Source organism: Gossypium hirsutum, chromosome A13 (genome assembly GCF_007990345.1).
Source record: "Gossypium hirsutum isolate 1008001.06 chromosome A13, Gossypium_hirsutum_v2.1, whole genome shotgun sequence".
Classification (NCBI taxonomy): Eukaryota; Viridiplantae; Streptophyta; class Magnoliopsida; order Malvales; family Malvaceae; genus Gossypium; species Gossypium hirsutum.
In genome coordinates, this window is record NC_053436.1 from 44,758,385 (window position 1) to 44,779,771 (window position 21,387).

Below are 21,387 nucleotides of genomic sequence, written 5' to 3' on the forward strand. Positions count from 1 at the left end.
TGCTAGTGCTCTCTCTCCTTCCGGTTAACGTGTGAGCCAAAATAGCATGTAAGTACCTCAAAGATGGAGGGAGAGTCGATGCCTTGGAGCGACTAGGATTGTAGGAGGCAACGCCGGGGGCGAGGGCGTTCCAACACCATGAAGGAGAGTGATGGATGTGGCGATTGAGAGCATAGGGTTCATTCTCCTCCATGAACTCCTCAATGTAAAGGCCCAGTGCGGTTTCGAACTTTGGGACGTTCAATTGGCGGACTAAACCGTCGAGGTGATACTGGATTGTCCCCGGGTCATCAAAGTGAGCCATCACGGTCTGAAGATGGAATGTTGAACAAAGTTCCATTGTGAGTTCGAGATATGTCGGCTTGACAATCTTAAAGAAAAGCCTCCAAGGGTGGGTGGTGAGGAGGGCCCGAATTGCATCTGCGAGTTGGACTTGTTCTAGCGCGACCCAGTCTATACAGCGGCCCACTTCCGAGGGTCGGGCCTGTAGAATCTGGAAAAGTTCTTCTTGGGGCCCAATGGGGAATTGTAGGAAAGGGTGAAGAATTTCTGCGATAGGACCCGAGGAAAATGACTCTCCCTTCCTTTTCTTTGAAGTAGGGACGACGACTTTCTTTCCTCGTGAACATGACATGGTGTACCTGTAATGGAAATTGAAGTGGAATGTGAATACTTTCCATGGAGCTTACATATTAACCTATACTATAATAGCCAAAGTAAATGTGCCAAATAACCCTATGAGAATAAGTAATGGAGATATCTAAAGAATGAATTTGTGTGGGGTTAATAGCATGAAACCCATAGAAACAATAACCATGAACGAATGTAGCCTAATATACTGACTAAGAAAATAAAAAAAATTACCAAAACAAAACTTAAAAAAATACATTTATCTACTTAACTATGAATGTGCACGTAAAATAGTCAAATGGAGCATAGAAATGATGAAATGAGTAAGAACTTCAACATGAAAAGGATGATAACTACTCTAGATACGAAGTTTGAGTGATAGAAAGATGAAAATAACATGAAAAGTGCAGATTACTATGATAAATAGCATTAGAAATCAGTAAAATAAAAGAGAAAAGAGTAAACAAACGCTAGAAAGAGGAGAATGAGCGTCAAAAATGGGGTTGGAAGCGGCGTACGGGCATGTTAGGGAGGCCGTGTGGACTTGCAGTGGCTAGGGTTGGGGATTTTAGGTAAGGGAGATGATGAATGGTGAAGGGTATTTATAGATTTTGGGACACATGGCCAGGGAACACGCCCGTGTTCCCTAATTTTTACCCGTGTGATTCTCAAATTTTGAATTTGGGCACGTCTAAAAATTTCCCCACGCCCATGTACCTTGGGCGTGTTAGTGCGCACAATCGTGTTTGTCTTCGTTCACTTCTCCCACGCCTATGTATTAAGGGCCACGCCCCTGTTGTTTTTCAGTTTTGCCCACGGTTGCTTGGCACAGGCGTGTTGCACGCCTATGTTAAATTGACAAGTTCGGCCATGGTTTCAAGGCACGGGTGTGTCGCACGCCTGTGTTGTTTTGCAGGTTTGCCCACGGCCATGTCGAAGGGCCGTGGCGATTTACCGTAGCTCGTGCTGGGGAAAATCTTTGCCCTATTTCCACATAGTCTTAAGCACGCCCATGTCCTTGGCCGTGTGTGGTTTCGAAAGCCTGCGTTCCATGAGTCAGTTAGTATGTTAGATGTTAAAACTAAAATTTAAAGAAATTAATATTGTTCGTACTCGTGTTGCCCCTCGAGAAGTGCTTATTTATAGTCTAAGCTCGACTTACCTTTCCATTGAATGGTCATGGTGGTTTGAGGAATCTCATCAAAATAAGGTTTTAGGTGGGTATTGTTTACCTTAAAAGTGCAGAACTTGGGATGATTTACCTCGACTATACTGAATGGGAAAAAGATAAGTACCGTAAGAGGGATTTCTTCATTCGGTTTGGCAGTGATAATGTGAGGATCTGCGGCATCTAATAAAACTTTATCTCCAACCTTAAGTTGATTTGGAAAGGTATTGAGCTTGTTCTGGCGTATTTTTGGTTTATCATGTGTTCTTAATTTATGTGTCTGCCATTCATCTAGCTCCTCAATTTGTAGCCTTCGTTCTTCACGAATAGGTCCTCTACTATTGCTTGAAAATGGCTCATGTACTTCCTTCAAACTCATTTCCTGCAAAGTAGGTTGCACCATATTGTCAGTTGTAGTAGAATGGTTTAGACAATCACCTTTAATTTTTGATGTGTTGCCGAAATTGCGAGATTGAAGGGTGATTGTTTCCTCTCCCACACGAAGTGTGGGCTCACCTGTTCCAACATCAATAATCGTTCTAGTAGTTGCTAAAAAGGGCCTTTCTAAAATGAAAGGGGTGTTGCTATCCTCCTCTATGTCTAGAACAACGAAGTCAACGGAAAATATAAATTTATCGATTTTAACTAGCACATCTTCAATAATACCCTTAGGAAATCTTATAGTTTTATCTACTAATTGAATGCTCATCCTAGTCTGTTTGGGTTTCCCAAGACCTAGTTGTTTAAACATTTTGTAAGGCATGACGTTAATACTAGCCCCTAAATCAGCTAATGCATTATTAACATCTAAACTACCAATTAAGCAAGGATTGTAAAACTCCCTGGATCTTTCAATTTGTTGGGTAGTTTGTTCTGTAGAATAGGTAAGCAAACTGCGTTTAGCTTCACATGTGAAGCCTTATCCAACTTCTGCTTATTTGCTAAAAGCTCCTTTAAAAATTTCATTGTGTTTGGCATCTGTGATAGAGCTTTAATAAATGGTAAGTTAATATGTAATTTTTTAAGATTTTAAGGAATTTACCGAATTGTTCATTTGAACAGTCTTTCCTTGTTGCATTAGGGTATGGCACATGAGGTTTGTATTCTGTACTTACTGGTTTCTTTTCATTGTGGTCTACCTCACCTTTAGCTTTGCTTATCTCAGTTTCTTGCCTTGGTTCTGGTTCAAGTGTGACTAACCCTTCCTTATCTTGACTAGTAATCGCGTTGAGTTGCTCCCTTGGGTTAGATTCTATATTGCTTGGCGAGCTACCTTGTGGTTGTTTAGAATTCAATTTGGCAAGCTGCCCAATCTGAGTTTTGAGCCCTTGGATCGATGCTTGTTGATTTTAGAGTACTATCTCAGTATTCTGAAAACGGGTTTCTGACACCGAGATGAATTTGGTTAGCATCTCCTCAAGGTTCAGCTTCTTTTCTTGCCGGTAAGGTGGTTGTTGAAAGCCTGGAGGAAGCTGTGGCCTTTGATTTCCTTGAGCACCCCACGAGAAATTGGGATGGTTTCTCCAACCTGCATTATAAGTGTTACTATATGAGTTATTTTGGGATCTAGAGTTATTGTTACCCATATATTGGACTTGTTCCTCCTCAGTGCTAAGGTTGAAGGGTTGATACTCTGTGCATGCTCCTTCTCCATTTGAATCGTATCTCATCACTGGATGTACCTAAGTAGAACTACACAAACCTTCAATCTTATTATTTAAGAGTTCTACTTGGTTACATAGTATAGTAACCGCGCCGAGGTTGAAAACACCGGCTACTTTCGTCAACTTTGTTCTCATAACTTGCCACTGATAGTTATTCAGTGACATCTCAATAAATTTGTAAGCCGCCTTAGGTGTTTTATTATTGATAGTTCCTCCAGCGGCTGCATCAATCATCTGCCGAGTCGAAGGATTTAGGTCATTATGAAACGTTTGAACCTGTAGCCAAAGCGGTAACCCATGGTGAGGGCATCTTCTAAAAAGGTCATTGTATCTCTCCCATGCATCGTAGAGTGTTTCTAAATCCATCTAACAAAAGAAGAGATATCATTACGTAATTTGGCTATTTTAGTCGGTAGAAAATATTTTAATAAAAATTTTTCGGTCATTTGTTCCCAAGTAGTGATTGACCCTCGTGGTAACGAGTTTAACCATTGTTTAGCCTTATTCTTTAACGAAAAGGGAAACAACCGAAGGTGAATGGCATCATCAGAAACGCCATTAATTTTGAAGGTATCACAAAATTCTAGGAAATTTTCCAAGTGAGCGTTGGGATCCTCGTCCTGCAAACCATCATACTAAACAAACTGTTGTATCATTTGAATTTTGTTAGGTTTTAGTTCAAAATTATTTGCAGCAATAACAGCTCTGACTATACTTGACTCAGTTCCTATTAAATTAGGTTGAGCATAATCATACATAGTGCCTAGAGTAGGATTTTGATTAACAGCAATTGTAGGAGGTAGCGGATTTTCTTGGTTTTCAGCCATCTCCTCGGTTGGGGTTTGAATATCGTCCTCTTGCTCGTTCTCTGTGTATCTTAAGCTTCGCCTTATTTCTCTTTGGTTTCTACGAACTATGCGATCGATCTCACTGTCAAAAAGTAATGGTCTTGACGGGTTTCTTCTAGTCATAAACTATAAAAAACCTACCAGAAGAAAATAAATGAAGAATTAGAAAAGAAAATAAAAATTTAAATTGCAATAAAAGTAAAATGGCTAAAGTAATAAAAATCAAGTGTTCCTAATATCTTAGTTCCCCGGCAACGGCGCCAAAAACTTGATGCATGATATTCGTGACAGGTTTTAAATATTTATAATGAATCATTCTTGAAACTAACTATTATCACGATGAAGGCAAGTGTACCTATCGAATAGTAGTATAGTTTTAGCAAGACCGGATTCTCGAACCCAAAGGAACTAAAGGTACTAGTAATGACTGCCCTTTTATTATCTAGCCTAAGAATAATAGGGTTTGTTTTATCTAACTAATTAACTAAACTAAGAAATCATAGAAAATAGAATTGGGGAATTAATTTATGGAAAAATGATTGAATCAAGACAATACCTAAGGAAAAAATCCACCTAGACTTCACTTGTTATTTGACTCTGAATTGGATGATTTATTCATTTGACTTGATCCGTAGAAATCTCTAAGTTATATTATTATCTCTCTCGAGACTAACAACGTCTAACCCTAGGTTGAATAATTGAAATCTCTTTCTAATTAACTCCCTAGGGTTGCATTAACTCGATCTATGGATCCCCTTATTAGGTTTCATCCTAACCCGGAAAAATCTTTATCTCTAGGCGCGCAACCAACTCCACTTAATTATGACAAATGTACTCTTAGACAGGGTCTATTCCTCCTCTGAATAAGAGCTTAACTCAAATCAATATCCTGGAATATCAAAACAAGAATTAAGAACATATAATTAAGAACAAGTTAAATATTTATCATACAATTCAGATAATAATAACAAGATCTGTCCTAGGTTTCATTCCCCTTAGGTATTTAGGGGTTTTAGTTCATAACTAAAAAGGTAAACATCTCAGAAGAGTAATGAGGGGAGATCTTCAGTCTTGATAATGAATCCGGCTTCTGAGATGGATCAATCGGCTTTCCTTGAGTAGTTCCCTGCCTCCTTCCCCCTGTGTGTTTTTTTCTCCTCCTCTAGGGTGTATTTATAGGCTTTGGAATGCCTACGAACCCTCAAAATTGGCCTTTTCCGAATTGGACTAAACTTGGGTTGGCAGGGACACACCCATGTGCAATTGCTTAAGGCTATGGTCAAGCTTGTTAAATTGGAATGGGTGTGTGGTCCACCCGTGTGAGTCGTGCTTCGATTCTGCCAAATTGACACGGCCGTGTGGTCTGCCCGTGTGAGGAGGTCCAGGCCGTGTTTATTTCGTACGTTGGCCCATTTTCTCCGTTTTTGGCCTGTTTCTCGTTTTTTCCACTCTCCTATGCTCACCTAAGTATAAAACATGAAATTAAGGCATTAGGAGCATCGAGTTCACAAATTTTAAGGAAAAATCATCCATAAAATAAGCTAAGTATGGAATAGAAATATGTATGAATTACGGTTTATCAATTAGGGACAATGTGATTGATTATAAATAACTTGTATTTGAAATTGATAATAGTATGAAATGTATGTTCGTTTGTGAATTAAGTTTGGTAATGCTTCATAACCCTATTCTAGCGACGGGTACGGGTTAGGGTGTTACACATTTAATAATTAATTCATTCGTTACCTTACATTTTATAATACAAGGATAACATAAACATGGTTTTATTTAATTGAACTACTTACCAAGGCCTATAACAACACAAACATGATTTTAATAATTCAAGTGGAAAAAATGAAATCAATCTAACACGAATTAATTTAAGCCATTTTAATTAGAACAAGAACAAGAACAAAAACAATCATTCATATTCATGATCACAACATAAATAAGAAAATTAAAGAGAAGGGAACTAGAAAGCAAATCCAGGATTTCTCTAAAGTAAGACTAGTGCGCTCCTCTTCTTCTCTACTCATTGTATTGATTCGATACATTTACGAACAATTGAATGAAGCTATTCCAAGGTGGAAGAAGGCTCTTTTTCAATAGGGAAATCGACAAGGTAAATGGACAAGAAAAAGGGAAAAAAGAAGAAGAAAAAGTTAGCGAAAGAGAGAGAGATGTGTGGGAATGAAGGTGTGTTGAATGAATAGGTGAAGAAGGTATTTATAGGTGGGAGTGGCTGCTAAAACTAGCAAATAATTAGTAGGCACACACTCCTCTTGGCCAGCCACACATGGAGCAAAGTTTGAATGTTTCAAACTTTGCTAAATTTAGCTTAGGGAAAATCTTCGAAGGCATAGAATGTGGAAAGGTTTGAGTAGGATTTTAAGGAAACTTGAGGATTATTTTGAAAGTAATTTAATAAGCTAAATAAGCTGATTAGGTCAGCTTATTTAGTCAATTTTGGGCTGTAAAATTTCTTATTGAATCGGTCTTCAATGCTTAGCACACTGGGCCACTTTCTTCTTTAGCCTTTATATTAATTTTTAACCCAATTTAACTTGGATAAAAATTAAATATAAATTTTCTAAAATGATCATATTTTAGAACATCCTTGGTTGGAAATGTAACAACCTCATCCATATTCATCGCTGGAATAGGGGCACGAAGCATTACCGGACTTATAACACATATAATTGTACTTTTCTCATGCATTCAATCAATTCATACAATCATCATTCGATCTCAATCAATTTGTCCCTTATAATAGCCTACGAGGCTTAAAACATACTTTAGGAGCGGTACGAGACTAAAATGATAACCCATAAAACTTTCATGAGACTTTGAAAATTTTTCTTAAAACAAATAACACAAGCCTGTGTGGGTAGGCCGTGTGTCTCACACGGCCACCAGACACGCCCGTGTCATAGGCCCTGTGAAAATAGGGGGTACATACTGACTTGGGTCACACGGCCAACCACATGCCCATGTGCCTAGCCTATGTGCCCTTTGAAGTGGCCACACACGCCCGTGTGCTAGGCCATGTGCAGGGCCTTGCAAAACCTGTAGGGTATGCTGACTTATACAACATGTCCAAGTCACACGCTCGTGTGCTAGTTCATGTGCCGAATAGGGGATATACTAACTTGTACCACATGGCCAGTTACACGCCAGTGTGAGAGACCGTGTGGAGTATACTGACTTCATTTTAATTTCAACACCAGGGGGACACACGACCGTGTGTCACACATGGCCAAGACACACGCCCGCCCGTGTGGACAAAAAATAGGCTATTTTTAAATCCATTTTGCCACCCTATTTTTACATACCTGCACAAGCATAAATTGCAACTCAATAGGTAGCCAATCCATAACATTTCATACACATTTTAAACTAATTCAACTACAATCATTTTCCATTCATATGCCTACCAGATATCAAGACAACATTGCATATTCCTATTCCATTTACTACTTGCCAAAATATAACATATTGAAAACTTATACACAATCAAAACATTACACCAAGCTAAGCCAAATCACATGGCTTTAACTTATACCACAACATGTACCAAAGTCACTATCTCAAGTAACCATAACTATCATCTTTATATCTAGCCTATACATGCCATATTTACAATTATCCAAGAGTTCAAAGGTACCGATCGGCAACTGGATAGTGTGGTGCATAACTCTGAATTATCCGAATCGAGCGAGCTATCGAACCTCTACAAAACATGGAAAAGAAATAGAGTAAGCTTTATAGCTTAGTAAGCCCGTATAATTTAGAATTTAACTTACCATTTATACATAACCAAACAATTAAACAAAGTATATCAAACTCACATGCCAAATGCCTATACACAAGCATCATCAACAAGTTAGTCACATAAGTGCATGTAATCATCCATTATCTCAATTTAATACTCAATACATTGTATCGTATCAAATTCACATATATTATGTACATCATTTTTAACATTTCACTCTCAATCATATAAACAGTAATTCATTCAATAACAGTAACTCATCCATTTAAACAGTACTTCATCCATATAACAGTAATTCATCTGTGTAACACATAGCTTTTTCACATAACCAATAACAGAATTTATGCCCGTTAAACCAATTAGAATATTGAGGGATACTCAGGTGATACACCTTACATATATAAATCAGTAATCCGTCAATTCATTATAATTTTCGCTCTTTCAAGCTATGATCAGTAGGCTCTTCCTGAGTTGATGGACAGTAAGCTCTATTGAGCTGAAACGGTAAGCTCTGACGAGCTGAAACGGTAAGCTCTGACGAGCTGAAAACAGTAAGGTCTTACAAGCTAATATATCGATAAGCTCATACGAGCTGCAGTGAGTCTGCAACACATGCTGGATCTCAACCTAAACGATAACCCTAGTGACATGTCATTCGTATCCTACAAATTCCTGCGATTCAAACGGGGCTCGGTAACCATCAAACTATATCAATAAGGCATTAAAATTTTGAATATATCATTTACTCAATTACATACATTCATTTCAAATAGTTACAAGTATTTAAAACTTTGATTCTAATTATACGAACTTACCTCGGATGGAAATTATCGACTATTCGTCCACTTTTCGTTTTCCCGATCTAATCCCAATCTCGACTTATCTTGATCTATATATTACAAAAATTAGCTTATTTAATCAACTATTTATTCAATTTAGTCTAAAACACACATTAAGGCTATTTTACACATTTGCCCCTAAACTTTCACATTTTTAAAATTAAGTCCTTGTCACATAAAATTGCAAATTCATGTAATTTAGAATAATTTCATGCTAGCTGAATATTACCCGTTCTCATATTAGCCCATATTTTCAATTTATTCACACTTTTAACAACCACCTTTCACATTTTCTCAATTTAATCCCTTTTTGACATTTTTGTCAAAAATCACTTTACAAAAACTATTAATCCAAAATTAAACCTTCCAAATCTATCATAATTAATCAAATTACTCAAGCATTTAACAATGGTAACATGTTAGATCTTTAACAGCTTCGAAATCGAAGGTACAGACTAACTAGAATACGTAGCAACGATCTCAAAAACGTAAAAATCATTAAAAAGGGGAAAAATACATACCTAAATGCCAAGATTGTAGTTGCCAAACCTCTAACCCTGTTTTCATAAGAAGAACCGGTTGAAGATGCTAAAAGATGATAGAAATTGGCTTTGTTTTAATTTAATTAACCATTAATAATTAATTTACTTATTTAACCTATAAAATATTTAATAATTACACCAATTTCCATGCTATCATCATCCACTAACCCATAAATGGCCTATTTACTACTTAAGGACCTTTACTTTAATGTTCCATAGCTATTTGCCACTTTTAGCTAATAGAACACAAGTTTTACGATTTACGCGATTTAGTCCTTTTTACCGAATTAACCATTCAAATAGTAAAATTTCTTTACGAAACTTTCACGTAATTAATATATCATTTTGTAGACCTTATTAAAATAATAAAATAAATATTTTGAATTTAAATTTGTGGTCTAGAAATCATTATTTCGATTTGACTAAAAATGGGCTGTTACAACTCTCCCTCCTAAGGGATTTTCGTCCCCGAAAAACTTACCAATGAATAGGTTAGGGTACTATTTTCATATAGCTTCCTCAAGTTCCCATGTAGCTTTCTCAATCCCGTGTTTATGCGAAAGAACCTTCACTAGAGCTATGTGTTTATTTCTCAATTCTTTGATTTCACGAGCTAAAATCCTAATCGGTTCTTCGCTATACGTCAAATCAGTCTGTATCTCAACATCTACCAGAGAAATCACATATGATAGATCGGATCTATATCAACGTAGCTTAAAAATGTGAAAGACATTATGTATGTTTTCAAGTTTTGATGGTAATGCTAGTCGGTACTCTACAGGCCCTATTCTTTCGACAATTTTATACGGTCCGATAAATCACGGACTCAGATTTCCTTTATGGTTGAATTGAAGAACCTTTTTCCACGATGACACCTTTAGAAACACTCGGTCCCCGACGTGAAACCCAATTTCTTTACGTTTCAAATCCGTTTATGATTTCTATTGATCTGAAGTTGCTTTTAACTATCGCGAATCGTTCTCACTTTTTCTTAAGTTTCTCTGATCAATTCAATCCCGTGAATCTTTTTCTCACTTATTTCAATCCAGTATAGCGGCGTTCGATATTTTTGACCATATAAAGCTTCGTACGGTGCCATCTTTATACTCGTTTGAAAACTGTTGTTATACGCAAACTCAATCAACGGTACGTATTTTTCTCAACTACCCTCAAACTCTAAAATACAACATCTCAACATGTCTTCGTGTAACACCCCTTACCCGTATCCGATGTTGGGACAAGGTTCAAGGCGTTACTGGACTTAAATGTACACCATTTCATTAAACCAAGACATAAAATTTCGTACAAATTAAAATTGTCAAACACATGAATGATGTCCCTTGAACGGGCTTACGAAGCCTAAAACATACATCGGAAAAGGGTTGGGACTAAATCAGAAACTTTAAAGAGGTTTGGGAAAATTTCCCAAACACGGAGTCACACGCTCGTGTGAGCCAGGGGACATGCTTGTGACATCAGGCATTGTAACTTCTAACTATGATGTCGCCATCAAAGTAAGGTCACACAGCCGTACCACATGCCCGCATTGCCTGACTGTGTCCCTCATACGGTTGAGACACACGGCCGTGTCTCTGCCCGTGTGGCCAACACTTAGGCTATTTTCCAAGCCTTTTGTTGCCTTAGTCTTTCAAAAATGTAAACACTTTAAAGACATATTATAGCATCAATTAATGATTTAACATACCTCACTAAAGCACGTTTTTAACAACCAACCATAACATATTACCCAATAATTAATCTCTACTTATTCTTCAAATGTCCACATTCAATAATTAACAACTTGATGCCAATTTAAGCATTTATTCCATAGCCATGACCACCCCAAATGGTCCTAAGGCATTCATCATGTACATGTTCCATACACTACCCATTCATAGTAATTCGCATAATCACATCACGAGGTATTAACACATAGCATGGATAAATAGGCTTACAAGCAATAACCATTGTAAGCCACATCTCATGGCTATATACAATGAATCAATATAAGCAAATATATTTGGCTAATCATAACAACATCTATCATAAAAATCAAATCCCTATACATTCCTCTCACTTGTGTACGCTTAACTTATACATGCTAACACTCCGAAGGTTATATCTTGATAATGTGATGCTGCCTCCGACGACCTCCAACCTCGAGCGAACTTGACAACACTAAAAGAAATGAAAAAGATGGGGTAAGCTTTACGCTTAGTAAGCTCGCATGAAAAATAATAAGCAATATGCCAACATGCTTCTCAAATTAATACAACTATAATTACACTTTTGCTCATATTTTGGTCACGCTATTTTCTCGAGTCATAGTTACCAATTTATTTATATCTGGAGCTACGGAACTACAAATTTAGATCAACTAACTTTCCCTGAAACTAGACTCACATATATTTCTATATAAAATTTTCAGAATTTTTGGTCTAGCCAATAAGTACAGTTTATTCTTTAAAGTCCCCCCTGTTATGCTTTCCGACAGTTTCAACCTTTCATCACTAAAACATAATTATCTCATTGTACAGAACTCAGATGAAGTTTCTGTCTATTTCTATTGAAAATAGACTCATTAAGGATTTTAAGATTATAAATTAGAGTTATTTTTTTACAATTTCTAGTGATTTTCCTAAGTCAGAATAGGGGATTCTGAACTCATTCTGGCTCGATCTCACAAAATTTCAAATTTCTCATAATATCATATTCCTTTTCTTATACCATTTCCTTTATCTGAAGCTAGACTCAATAAGCTTTAATTCCATATTTTATATAGCCTTTAATTCAAATTTCATGATTTTTAGTGGATTTTCAAAGTCAGACTACTGCTTTTGTCCAAACTGTTTCAGTGCAATATAATGGTAATTATACTTATAATGCTTTTACAAACCATTTCACCTTCATGGTACAAATGCATATTTGTACATCATAATCATAGACCCAAACTCACAAGATCATCACTATTTCATTCTGATATACATAACTTACTTATTTGTGTCCTTCTCAGAGGTGCATTCATCATTTTCATGATCGTAATAGCACTTGAGCTTCAGGTACATACTTGTACCTTTCTAACCAACTCATACACTTACTTTCTCATTTCTGTCACAAGCTTTGAAATACTCATTGAACCACTTGGAACACCAATGGATGTTCGAGAAATATCGCACACATTATAAGGTGCCAATGCCATGTCCCTGACATAGTCTTACATAGGTCCTCACACTGATGCCAATGCCATATCCTAGATATGGTCTTACACTAGCACACATCACAACGGTGTTTAGATACCCATATCCTAAGTATTTCTAGAGGTCCAACCGAAGTTTTCATCACCTCGTAACTTGTCAGGTATTATAAGTCACATAACCAAGCCTAACAACTCATACATACACAAGTATACATTTTATACCATATCAAAGCATTAATTTCATAATAACATAATAATGAATTATTTTGTAACACCCCAAACATGGCTTAGACGTTATGGCTAAATCTGGCGTGTCACATCGAAGTGTTTTTTGAAAATTGATCTCTTTAGTAAAAATCCATTACTGAATTTAAATCCTTTTATTAATATTTAACAATAGTTCTCGTCAAAAAGTTTACCAATATATTTGCCTTAGGTATATTAATTCAACTTAAACCGTGTAACCATTTTGAAAACTTTGTTGTTGAAAGCCGTGACTATTTTGAAAACTCGTGTTTTCTTAGACTAGCAGTTTAGTATAAGAAATCAAAAGCCCAATTAAAACTTAAAACCCACAAATGACATTATCACAAAATTAAAAACCTGAAAGTGAAATTTAAATTAAATAAATTCAAGTGCAAGACACAACAGTCACCAAGTCCCTCGCATCACCAAATCGTCTAAGGCTAGGGATTACCTGTACAGTTAAAAAGAAAAGGGTGAGTTTACAAAAACTCAGTGTGTAATCCCCTAACAGACAATAGAAATGAGAATATGCAAAACAATCTGACTTTATCCCTATACAGTATTAGTACATCTAGGCCTTAGCCCTATACAGTAATAGTGTGGGCCTAAGCCTAATATAGTATCAGTACAGTGTAATGCAATTATGCATCGCGCCCAAATCCAGCCAGCACACCACCCTACCAACAAACACACCATGTGGGGATATAAATCAACCCACCCAGCTAGCACACCAATATCGTAGCAAAGCTGCCAGTAATAATAATGCAGCATAGCTGCCAGAACCAGTAAATGTGGCAAAGCCACCAGTATCAGTAATTGTGGCATAGCCACTAGTAACAGTGAATGTGACATAATCACCAGTACAGTACTTCCTCCATATCAAAATCCCAACCCCATGTTGTATGTCATGTCATAAATATTATGTCTATGCAAAGTCATACTCTATACAATCATATATGTAAATCATAAGCACATCAGTCATATGGAACATAAGGGCATAATCGTCATTTTACCCTACAGGGGCATTACGATCATTTTATCCTACAAGAGCATTAAGGTCATTTTACCTTATAGGGGCATTACGGTTATTTTACCCTACAGGGGCATTACAGTCATTTTACCCTACAGGGGCATTATGGTCAGATAACGACCTCTCTGAAGGTCTACAGTCGCCTCGAGCGGCACAGACAACCTAAATGATCATATCGGTGTAAATGGCCCCAAGGCCCATTACTCAACCCAAGTGGGCCCACACGATCATGTGGCCCATTTAGCCCAATTTCAGTCATGGCTATGCAAACTACATAGCCTAGCTCATTATTTATCACTTACCGTGGATTTAATCTGTATGGGGCCCAGAGCCCATTAGTCCCACACGACCCATTTTGGCCTAACGTGGCCCAGCACGACCTATGCCATGTACACGACATGACAAGCCCAACTACTTCTCACCTATAGTTAAATTTACATAAGCAGGCCCACAGGATAGGCCAATTGAGGCCCAAGTCCACGAGAGTGCTCGTGGCGGCCTCCATAGCCTGTCGCCCACGCTTTGTGGGTTCGGATCGCCCCACGTGTGTTCACACGCTCGTGAGGCCTCGAATGCTGGCGTTTTGGCATTTTGGCTTTTCAGCTTTTGCCGAATCATAGTTTAACAGGGGCGTGATTACATGCCTCTTTTGGCTTTGACAGTAATTGAATGGTGAACGATTACACAAATGTTGCGAAGATCGATATGAGTCTACGAGCACCATAGCCTTCAAGTAAACACGGTAAGTAATAAGTCTATATTCAATAAAGTTAATACCCTCTTTACAACTCTTATATCCCAACTGTAACTATTACCTATCGCGACAAGATAAAGATGGTTTTTTTGCCTTAAACCGCTAGTTAGGATGAACTTCTAGATCCTTGATGAACTCTGCATTGCGACTGCATCATGTTAACCCATACCATATATGCGAATATAATGAACCAAGTGAGACCACTTACCGACACAGTATTCAGCCTACATCAACACCCCTGTCAGAGATGGAAGACAAAGATGGTTTAGAGAGAGTCTAAAATGATAGAGAGAAAAGAAGAGAATCGATAACTGAGCATCCAAAGTAGCAGTGACTACAAGCACCCGATATGCCTATAAACAAAGAAGAACCCATTTACCTTAATCAACACAGGGAGATTCAGCTATGAGTGAGAAGCGCAAATAGAAATCGGCCCCAAGTATTCGACTGGAAAAAAGAAGAGAAGGTGAAATCAGTTAAGAGGGATTGGTTGAGAAAAGAAAGGGAGAGAGAGGGGAAAAGAAAGTTTGGCTAATACCTTGAACACTAGGGAAAAAGAGAGTGATGGAGAAAGGAAAGTTTTTGTCCAACAGAAGTACCCTACCGCAGGATAAAATCAAAGTAAGTTAATCCAAAACGCACACAAAAGGCCACTACCAAATTTCAGTTACCATACAAAACAGTATCTAGAGAGGAGAAAAAAGAGATAAAAGTCACCTGTAAAGGGCGAGAAGTAACCTATTCGACACCTAGTGCCTAAGACCGATTATGGCACATAGAGAATCCCATTTTCGGCAGACAACTCCCTACTCTCCTCAAAACTCTCCTTTGATCAATTCAAACTCTCCAAGTTTGAAATCCATGATTTTCTCCACCCAATTCTCTTCCATATCCATAACAACCATTATCATATCACTTGATTTTCTTCCCTTGACCAAGTCCACAACCACCTCAGCAGAATTTCAATCAAACTCTACCTCTCTCACCTCATGGGAATAAAATAAATGTACCTTGCAAATCATGGGATTCAAACTCAAGATCCCTTTCCACCATAATGACTCCAAAACCACTAGACCACATGCTTCCTTGTGATAAATTTTAACCACTAATATTTATAAGGCCTACAAGCTAAAGCCAAGGTTTACTTAAGGGGAAAAACTAAAATTTTTGCAAAAGCCCAAACTTGAACCCAGACTTCTCAAACACTCCCAAACACACCCAAATCACTTAGCCAATCAAGAAAACATGAAATTTGTGTCACTTTCTTACTTAACTAAAATATTTATGAGTAGTCTCCTAACCCCTCCCATGTTCAAAGCCCAATACTTCTAGGCCCAATTCGGGGCGTTACATATTTACATACAAACTTACTCGTTTTAATGGAATCTCTTGTTCCATCAATTTTCCCATGTCCAATAAACACACAACAACATGAACAACATACTTATTAAATCATAAGAACTTACCACGGCACCAAAATAGGAAAAAGGAACCTAACTGTCGGTTTTCCATTTTTCACCCGATCTAGGTCCAATCCTCGTTTTCCTTAATCTATAATATCACATTTAGTCTAATTATTAGTCACATTATTTAATGTGATAAAAAATCATATTTTGGCAAAATTATGTTTTTGCCCCTAAACTTTGTCAAAATTACACTTTTGCCACTAGGCTTGTAAAGTGATTTTTATTCAATTTCCTTGCATTTTAAGCCTAGCCAAACCATTTTCATAACAATAGCAGCCCCTAATTTCCACTAAATCACCCTTTTATGATCAATTTTGTAACTTTTACAAAACGGTCCTTTCGAACGTTTTCATTGAACATCACTTAGTAAAAGTCATTCCTCTAACATAAACATACATAATCTACCATTAAACCTTAAAATACCAGCATATCACTCATGGGTAAACTTTTAAACATGAACCCTAGCTCAAAATAATGGTAGAAATAGGTAAATCGAGTTACCGGGACATCAAAAATGTAAAGAACATTAAAAACGGGGCTCAGGATCACTTACAAATGAGCTTGGAAGCTTGAACCAAACCCTAGCCATGGATTCCATGGTAGATTCGGCTGGATGGGGAAGAAGATGAGCAATTTTGGCTTATTTTCCCTTTTTAATTCATTTAATTATTAGATTACCAAAATGCCCCTAACTTAAAAATATTCTATTTCACCCATTTCATGTCTAGCTTTGTCCAAAAATTAACCAATGGTATAATTACCATTTAAGGACCTTCAATTTAAAATTTCATAACAATTTGACACCTCTAACATGTAGAACTCAACTTTTGCACTTTTTACAATTTAGTCCTTTTGACCAAATTGAGTGCCCAAACGTCAAAATTTTCGAACAAAATTTTCACAAAATCATCCTGTGAAATTGTAGGCCTTAAAAATATATTAAAAAAATATATTACATCGAATTTGTGGTCCCGAAACCACTGTTCTGAATAGGCACTAATTCGGGATGTTACACTTCGAGAATCTAAATAACTCTCTTAGTTTGACCATCGGTCTAAGGATGAAAAGCAGTACTAAAATTCAACGATCTTCCCAGAGCTTCTTGCAGTTTTTTCCTGAATTGCGACGTAAATCTCTGATCTCTATCAGAAATAATAGATAGTGGCACCTAGTGCAAACAGACAATCTCAGAAATGTACAATTCAACTAATCTATCAAGTGAGTAATCTATACATACCGGTATGAAATGAGCATATTTCATTAGTCGATTATCGACTACCCAGATAACATCTTTCTTTTTTGGTGTTAAGGGCTATCTCGACACAAAATCCATTGTAACTCTATCCCATTTCCACTCGGGAAACATCACAGGTTGCAGTAAACCCAATGGAACTTGATGTTCGGCTTTGACTTGCTAACAATCAAACATTTAGAAACAAACTCTGAGATATTTCATTTCATGCCTTGCCACTAGTAAAACTGTTTCATATCATTATACATTTTGGTACTTCCCGGATGGACATATAAGCAACTATTGTGAGCTTCGTGCAAAATTTTTTGAATAAGTTCTAAATTTCTCGGTATGCAAAGTTTATTTTGGAACCTTAAACTATCATCAGCTTCGATATGAAACTCTGAATTAGGGATAGTCTCACATTGAATTCGTTTAACTTGCAATTCACGATCATTTTTCTGAGCTTCACAGATTTGTTGAAGAAATATTGGTTTAGTTTTTAATTCAGCTAAAATAGACCCATCATCACAAATCGTCAATTGGGTATTCATTGCTCATAAAGCAAACAAAGATTTTTGGCTCAGGGCATCAGCAACAACATTAGCTTTTCTCGGGTGATAATCAATCACAAATTCATAATCTTTCAATAACTCGAGCCATCTTTGTTGTCGCAAATTCAAATCTTTCTGTGACATCAAATATTTTAAGCTTTTGTGATTGTATAAATGTGGTATTTTTCAACGTATAAGTAGTGACTCCAAATTTTTAATATGTATACAATTGCAGCCAACTCTAAGTCGTGAGTTGCATAGGTCTTTTTATGCGGTTTCAATTGTCGAGAAGCATAAGCTATAACTTTTCCTTCTTGCGTTAGAACACATCCGAAACCATTTAATGATGCGTCACTATAAATCACAAACTCTTTCCCTAATTCAGGTTGAATTAGAACTGGTGCTTCAGTTAACAGTACTTTTAACTGTTCGAAACTCTGTTGACATTTTTCTGACCATTCGAATTTCACATCTTTTTGAAGCAGTCGTGTCATTGGTGTCGTAATAGTCGAAAATCCTTTCACGAATCTTCGGTAATGGCCTGCTAAATCTATAAAACTACGGACTTTAGACACATTTCTCGGAGATTTTCAATCAACAATAGCAGAAATCTTACTCGGGTCAACTCTAACACCTTCAACTGAAAAAAATATGCCCCAAAAATCTAACCTTTCAAAGCCAAAACTCACATTTGCTGAACTTTGCAAATAATTGCTTATCACGTAGAGTTTGTAACACAACTCTCCAGTGCTCGGTATGTTCAGATTCATCTCGCGACTAGATCAGAATGTCATCAATGAATACAACAACAAATTTGTCAAAATACAGTCTGAATATCCGGTTCATCTAGTCCATGAAAACTGCAGGAGCATTAGTTAATCTGAAAAGCATAAGAAGGAATTCATAATGTCCATACCTCGTTCTGAACGCGATTTTTTGCACATCCAAATCTTTAACTCGCAACTGATAATAACTCGATCTCAAATCAATCTTTGAAAATAATGTAGCCCCTTTCAACTTATCAAATAAATCATCAATCCACGGTAAAGGGTATTTGTTCTTTATAGTCACTTTATTCAGCTGTCTATAATTGATACACAGTCTCATCATGCCATATTTCTTCTTTACAAACAATACTGGTGCACCCCAGGGCGAATAACTCGGTCGTGCAAAACATCTGTCTGTCAATTCTTGCAACTGAGTTTTCAACTCTTTTAATTTGTTGGAACCATTCTGTATGGAGCTGTCGATATCGATGTTGTTCCCGGTATTAATTCAATACCAAATTCAACCTCTCTGATCAATGGCAAACTCGGTAATTCTTCCGGAAATACATCTGAAAACTCACAAACAATAGGTATAGATTCAATATTTGATTCAGACACCTTTGTATCTAGTACGTATGCAGGATATTCATCATAGCCCTTTTTCATATATTTTTCAGCTAACATAAATGATATCACAGTAGGTAATTCACTCGAATCATCAAACTCAATCCAAAAAATTTCACCTTTTTGAAATTTCAATTCGATAATCTTTCGCCTACAATTCACAACTACATCATGCATAGTCAGCCAGTCTATACCCAGAATCACATCAAACTCATCAAACGGTAGACGCATCAAGTCAGCCAGAAAATAGGAACCCTGAGTCATCAAAGGGCAATTCTTACAAATTTTATCAACTAAAATAGACTTGCCTAAGGGGTTCGATACTTTAATTACAAACTCTATAGACCTGACATATAAACTCTTTTTAAATACTAAATTCATATAGATATATGAATGAGTTGATGCAGGATCTATCAACGCAACTATATCAGTATCGAAAAGAGAAAAAATACAGGTAATAACGTCTGGCAATGTTCCCTCCTCCCGTGCACAGATAGCATAAGCTCGGGCAGGTGCTCGTGCCTTAGATCTCATAGCAGAATCTCTTGTAACACCTCGGTTACCACTCATATTTCCAATGTTTTAGGGTGGTCTCCCTCTAGTATTTGTATTACTTACTTTTGCCGGTTGATCTCTTTCAGCTATAGACTTTTCTAGACAGTCCCAGAGATAATGACCAAGAGATCCACATTTAAAAAAAGTTTTGCACATTATTCTACATTCACCATAATGTTGTTTATTGCAGTGCTTACATTCAGGTCCAACCTTTCTAACATTACCCACACTAGCAATAGATGTTGTCTAAGGTTTAGAGCTGAAATGTCTCGCATCTCTATCTCTGATCGAAATTCCTGTAAAAGCAATATAGCGAGGATGATATTCTCTAGATTTCTTTGATGCTGATTGATGTGATTTGCCAACAAATCTCTTTCTAAAGTCTTTAGCCTCAAAATTAACTATCATTTTCTCTTTGCTAAGCTCTTCTGCTTTGCAAGCTCTGCCTACTAGAACGACAAACTCTTTCAGCTCAAGAATCCCAACTAATAGTTTGATTTCTTCACTTAATCCATCTTCGAACCTTTTACACATTATAGTCTCTGAAGAAACACATTCACGAGCATATTTGCTGAGTCATACAAACTCTCTTTCTTATCCTGTTACCGACATACAACCCTATTTCAGTTCAAGAAATTCCTTTCATTTCTAATCAATGAATCGTTGGCTGATGTATTTCTTTCTAAATTCAACTTGAAAGAATTCCCAAGTAACTCTTTCTCGCGGAACTACGGATATCAAGGTATTCTACCATTGATACGCAGTGTCCCTCAATAATGATACAACATATTTTAAACATTCTTCAGGTGTGCAAGACAGTTCATCAAATACATGAATCATGTTCTCAAGCCAAAACTTGGCTCTCTCAGGGTCATTGTTAACAATGGCTCTAAATTCCTCAGCCTTGTGTTTCAGTATCTTATCAACAAGTGGTTTATTCAATCGCAAAGGATCTATACCTTGAGGAACTACAGGGATCGGTTGGGGAATAGGTGGGTGTGGAGGTTGTTGAGCAGCTGGATTCGAACGAATGTATTGTGTGAATCATTCATTCATCATCTAGAAGATGGCTTCTTTAGCCTCTCCTCTCCAACTTCCTGTTACACGTCTAGAATCAGAAGACACTGTCCCTTGAGTGGGAGTAGGTGCATTACTCTCAACCTCATCAACTACAGGCCGATCAAGATCCATTTCCTAAATAATAATAAAAACACATTTTAAAATGTCAAGAGTCATCACACTATCTTAGTTCACAGATATGGCATGTATAGCTAGACTCACATACATTATGTTAGTCCTAGAATCGACTAAACCGTAGCTCTGATACCAATAAATGTAACACCCTTCACCCATATTCATTACCGAAATAGGGGTACAGAGCATTACCAGACTTATAACACATATAACCATACTTATAACACATATAACCATACTTTTCTTATGCATTCAATCAATTCATACAATCATTATTCAATCTCAATCAATTTGTCCCTTATAATGG

The 21,387-nt window shown here is 37.0% G+C and overlaps 1 non-coding gene across 1 annotated transcript; it reads left to right on the top strand.

Moving 5' to 3' along the window:
- The first annotated feature begins 3,754 nt into the window (after positions 1-3,754).
- Positions 3,755-3,860, top strand: LOC121212896 (small nucleolar RNA R71). The gene has a single exon (XR_005908270.1). It is a non-coding gene; the product is annotated as a small nucleolar RNA R71 (small nucleolar RNA).
- The last annotated feature ends 17,527 nt before the right edge of the window (positions 3,861-21,387 follow it).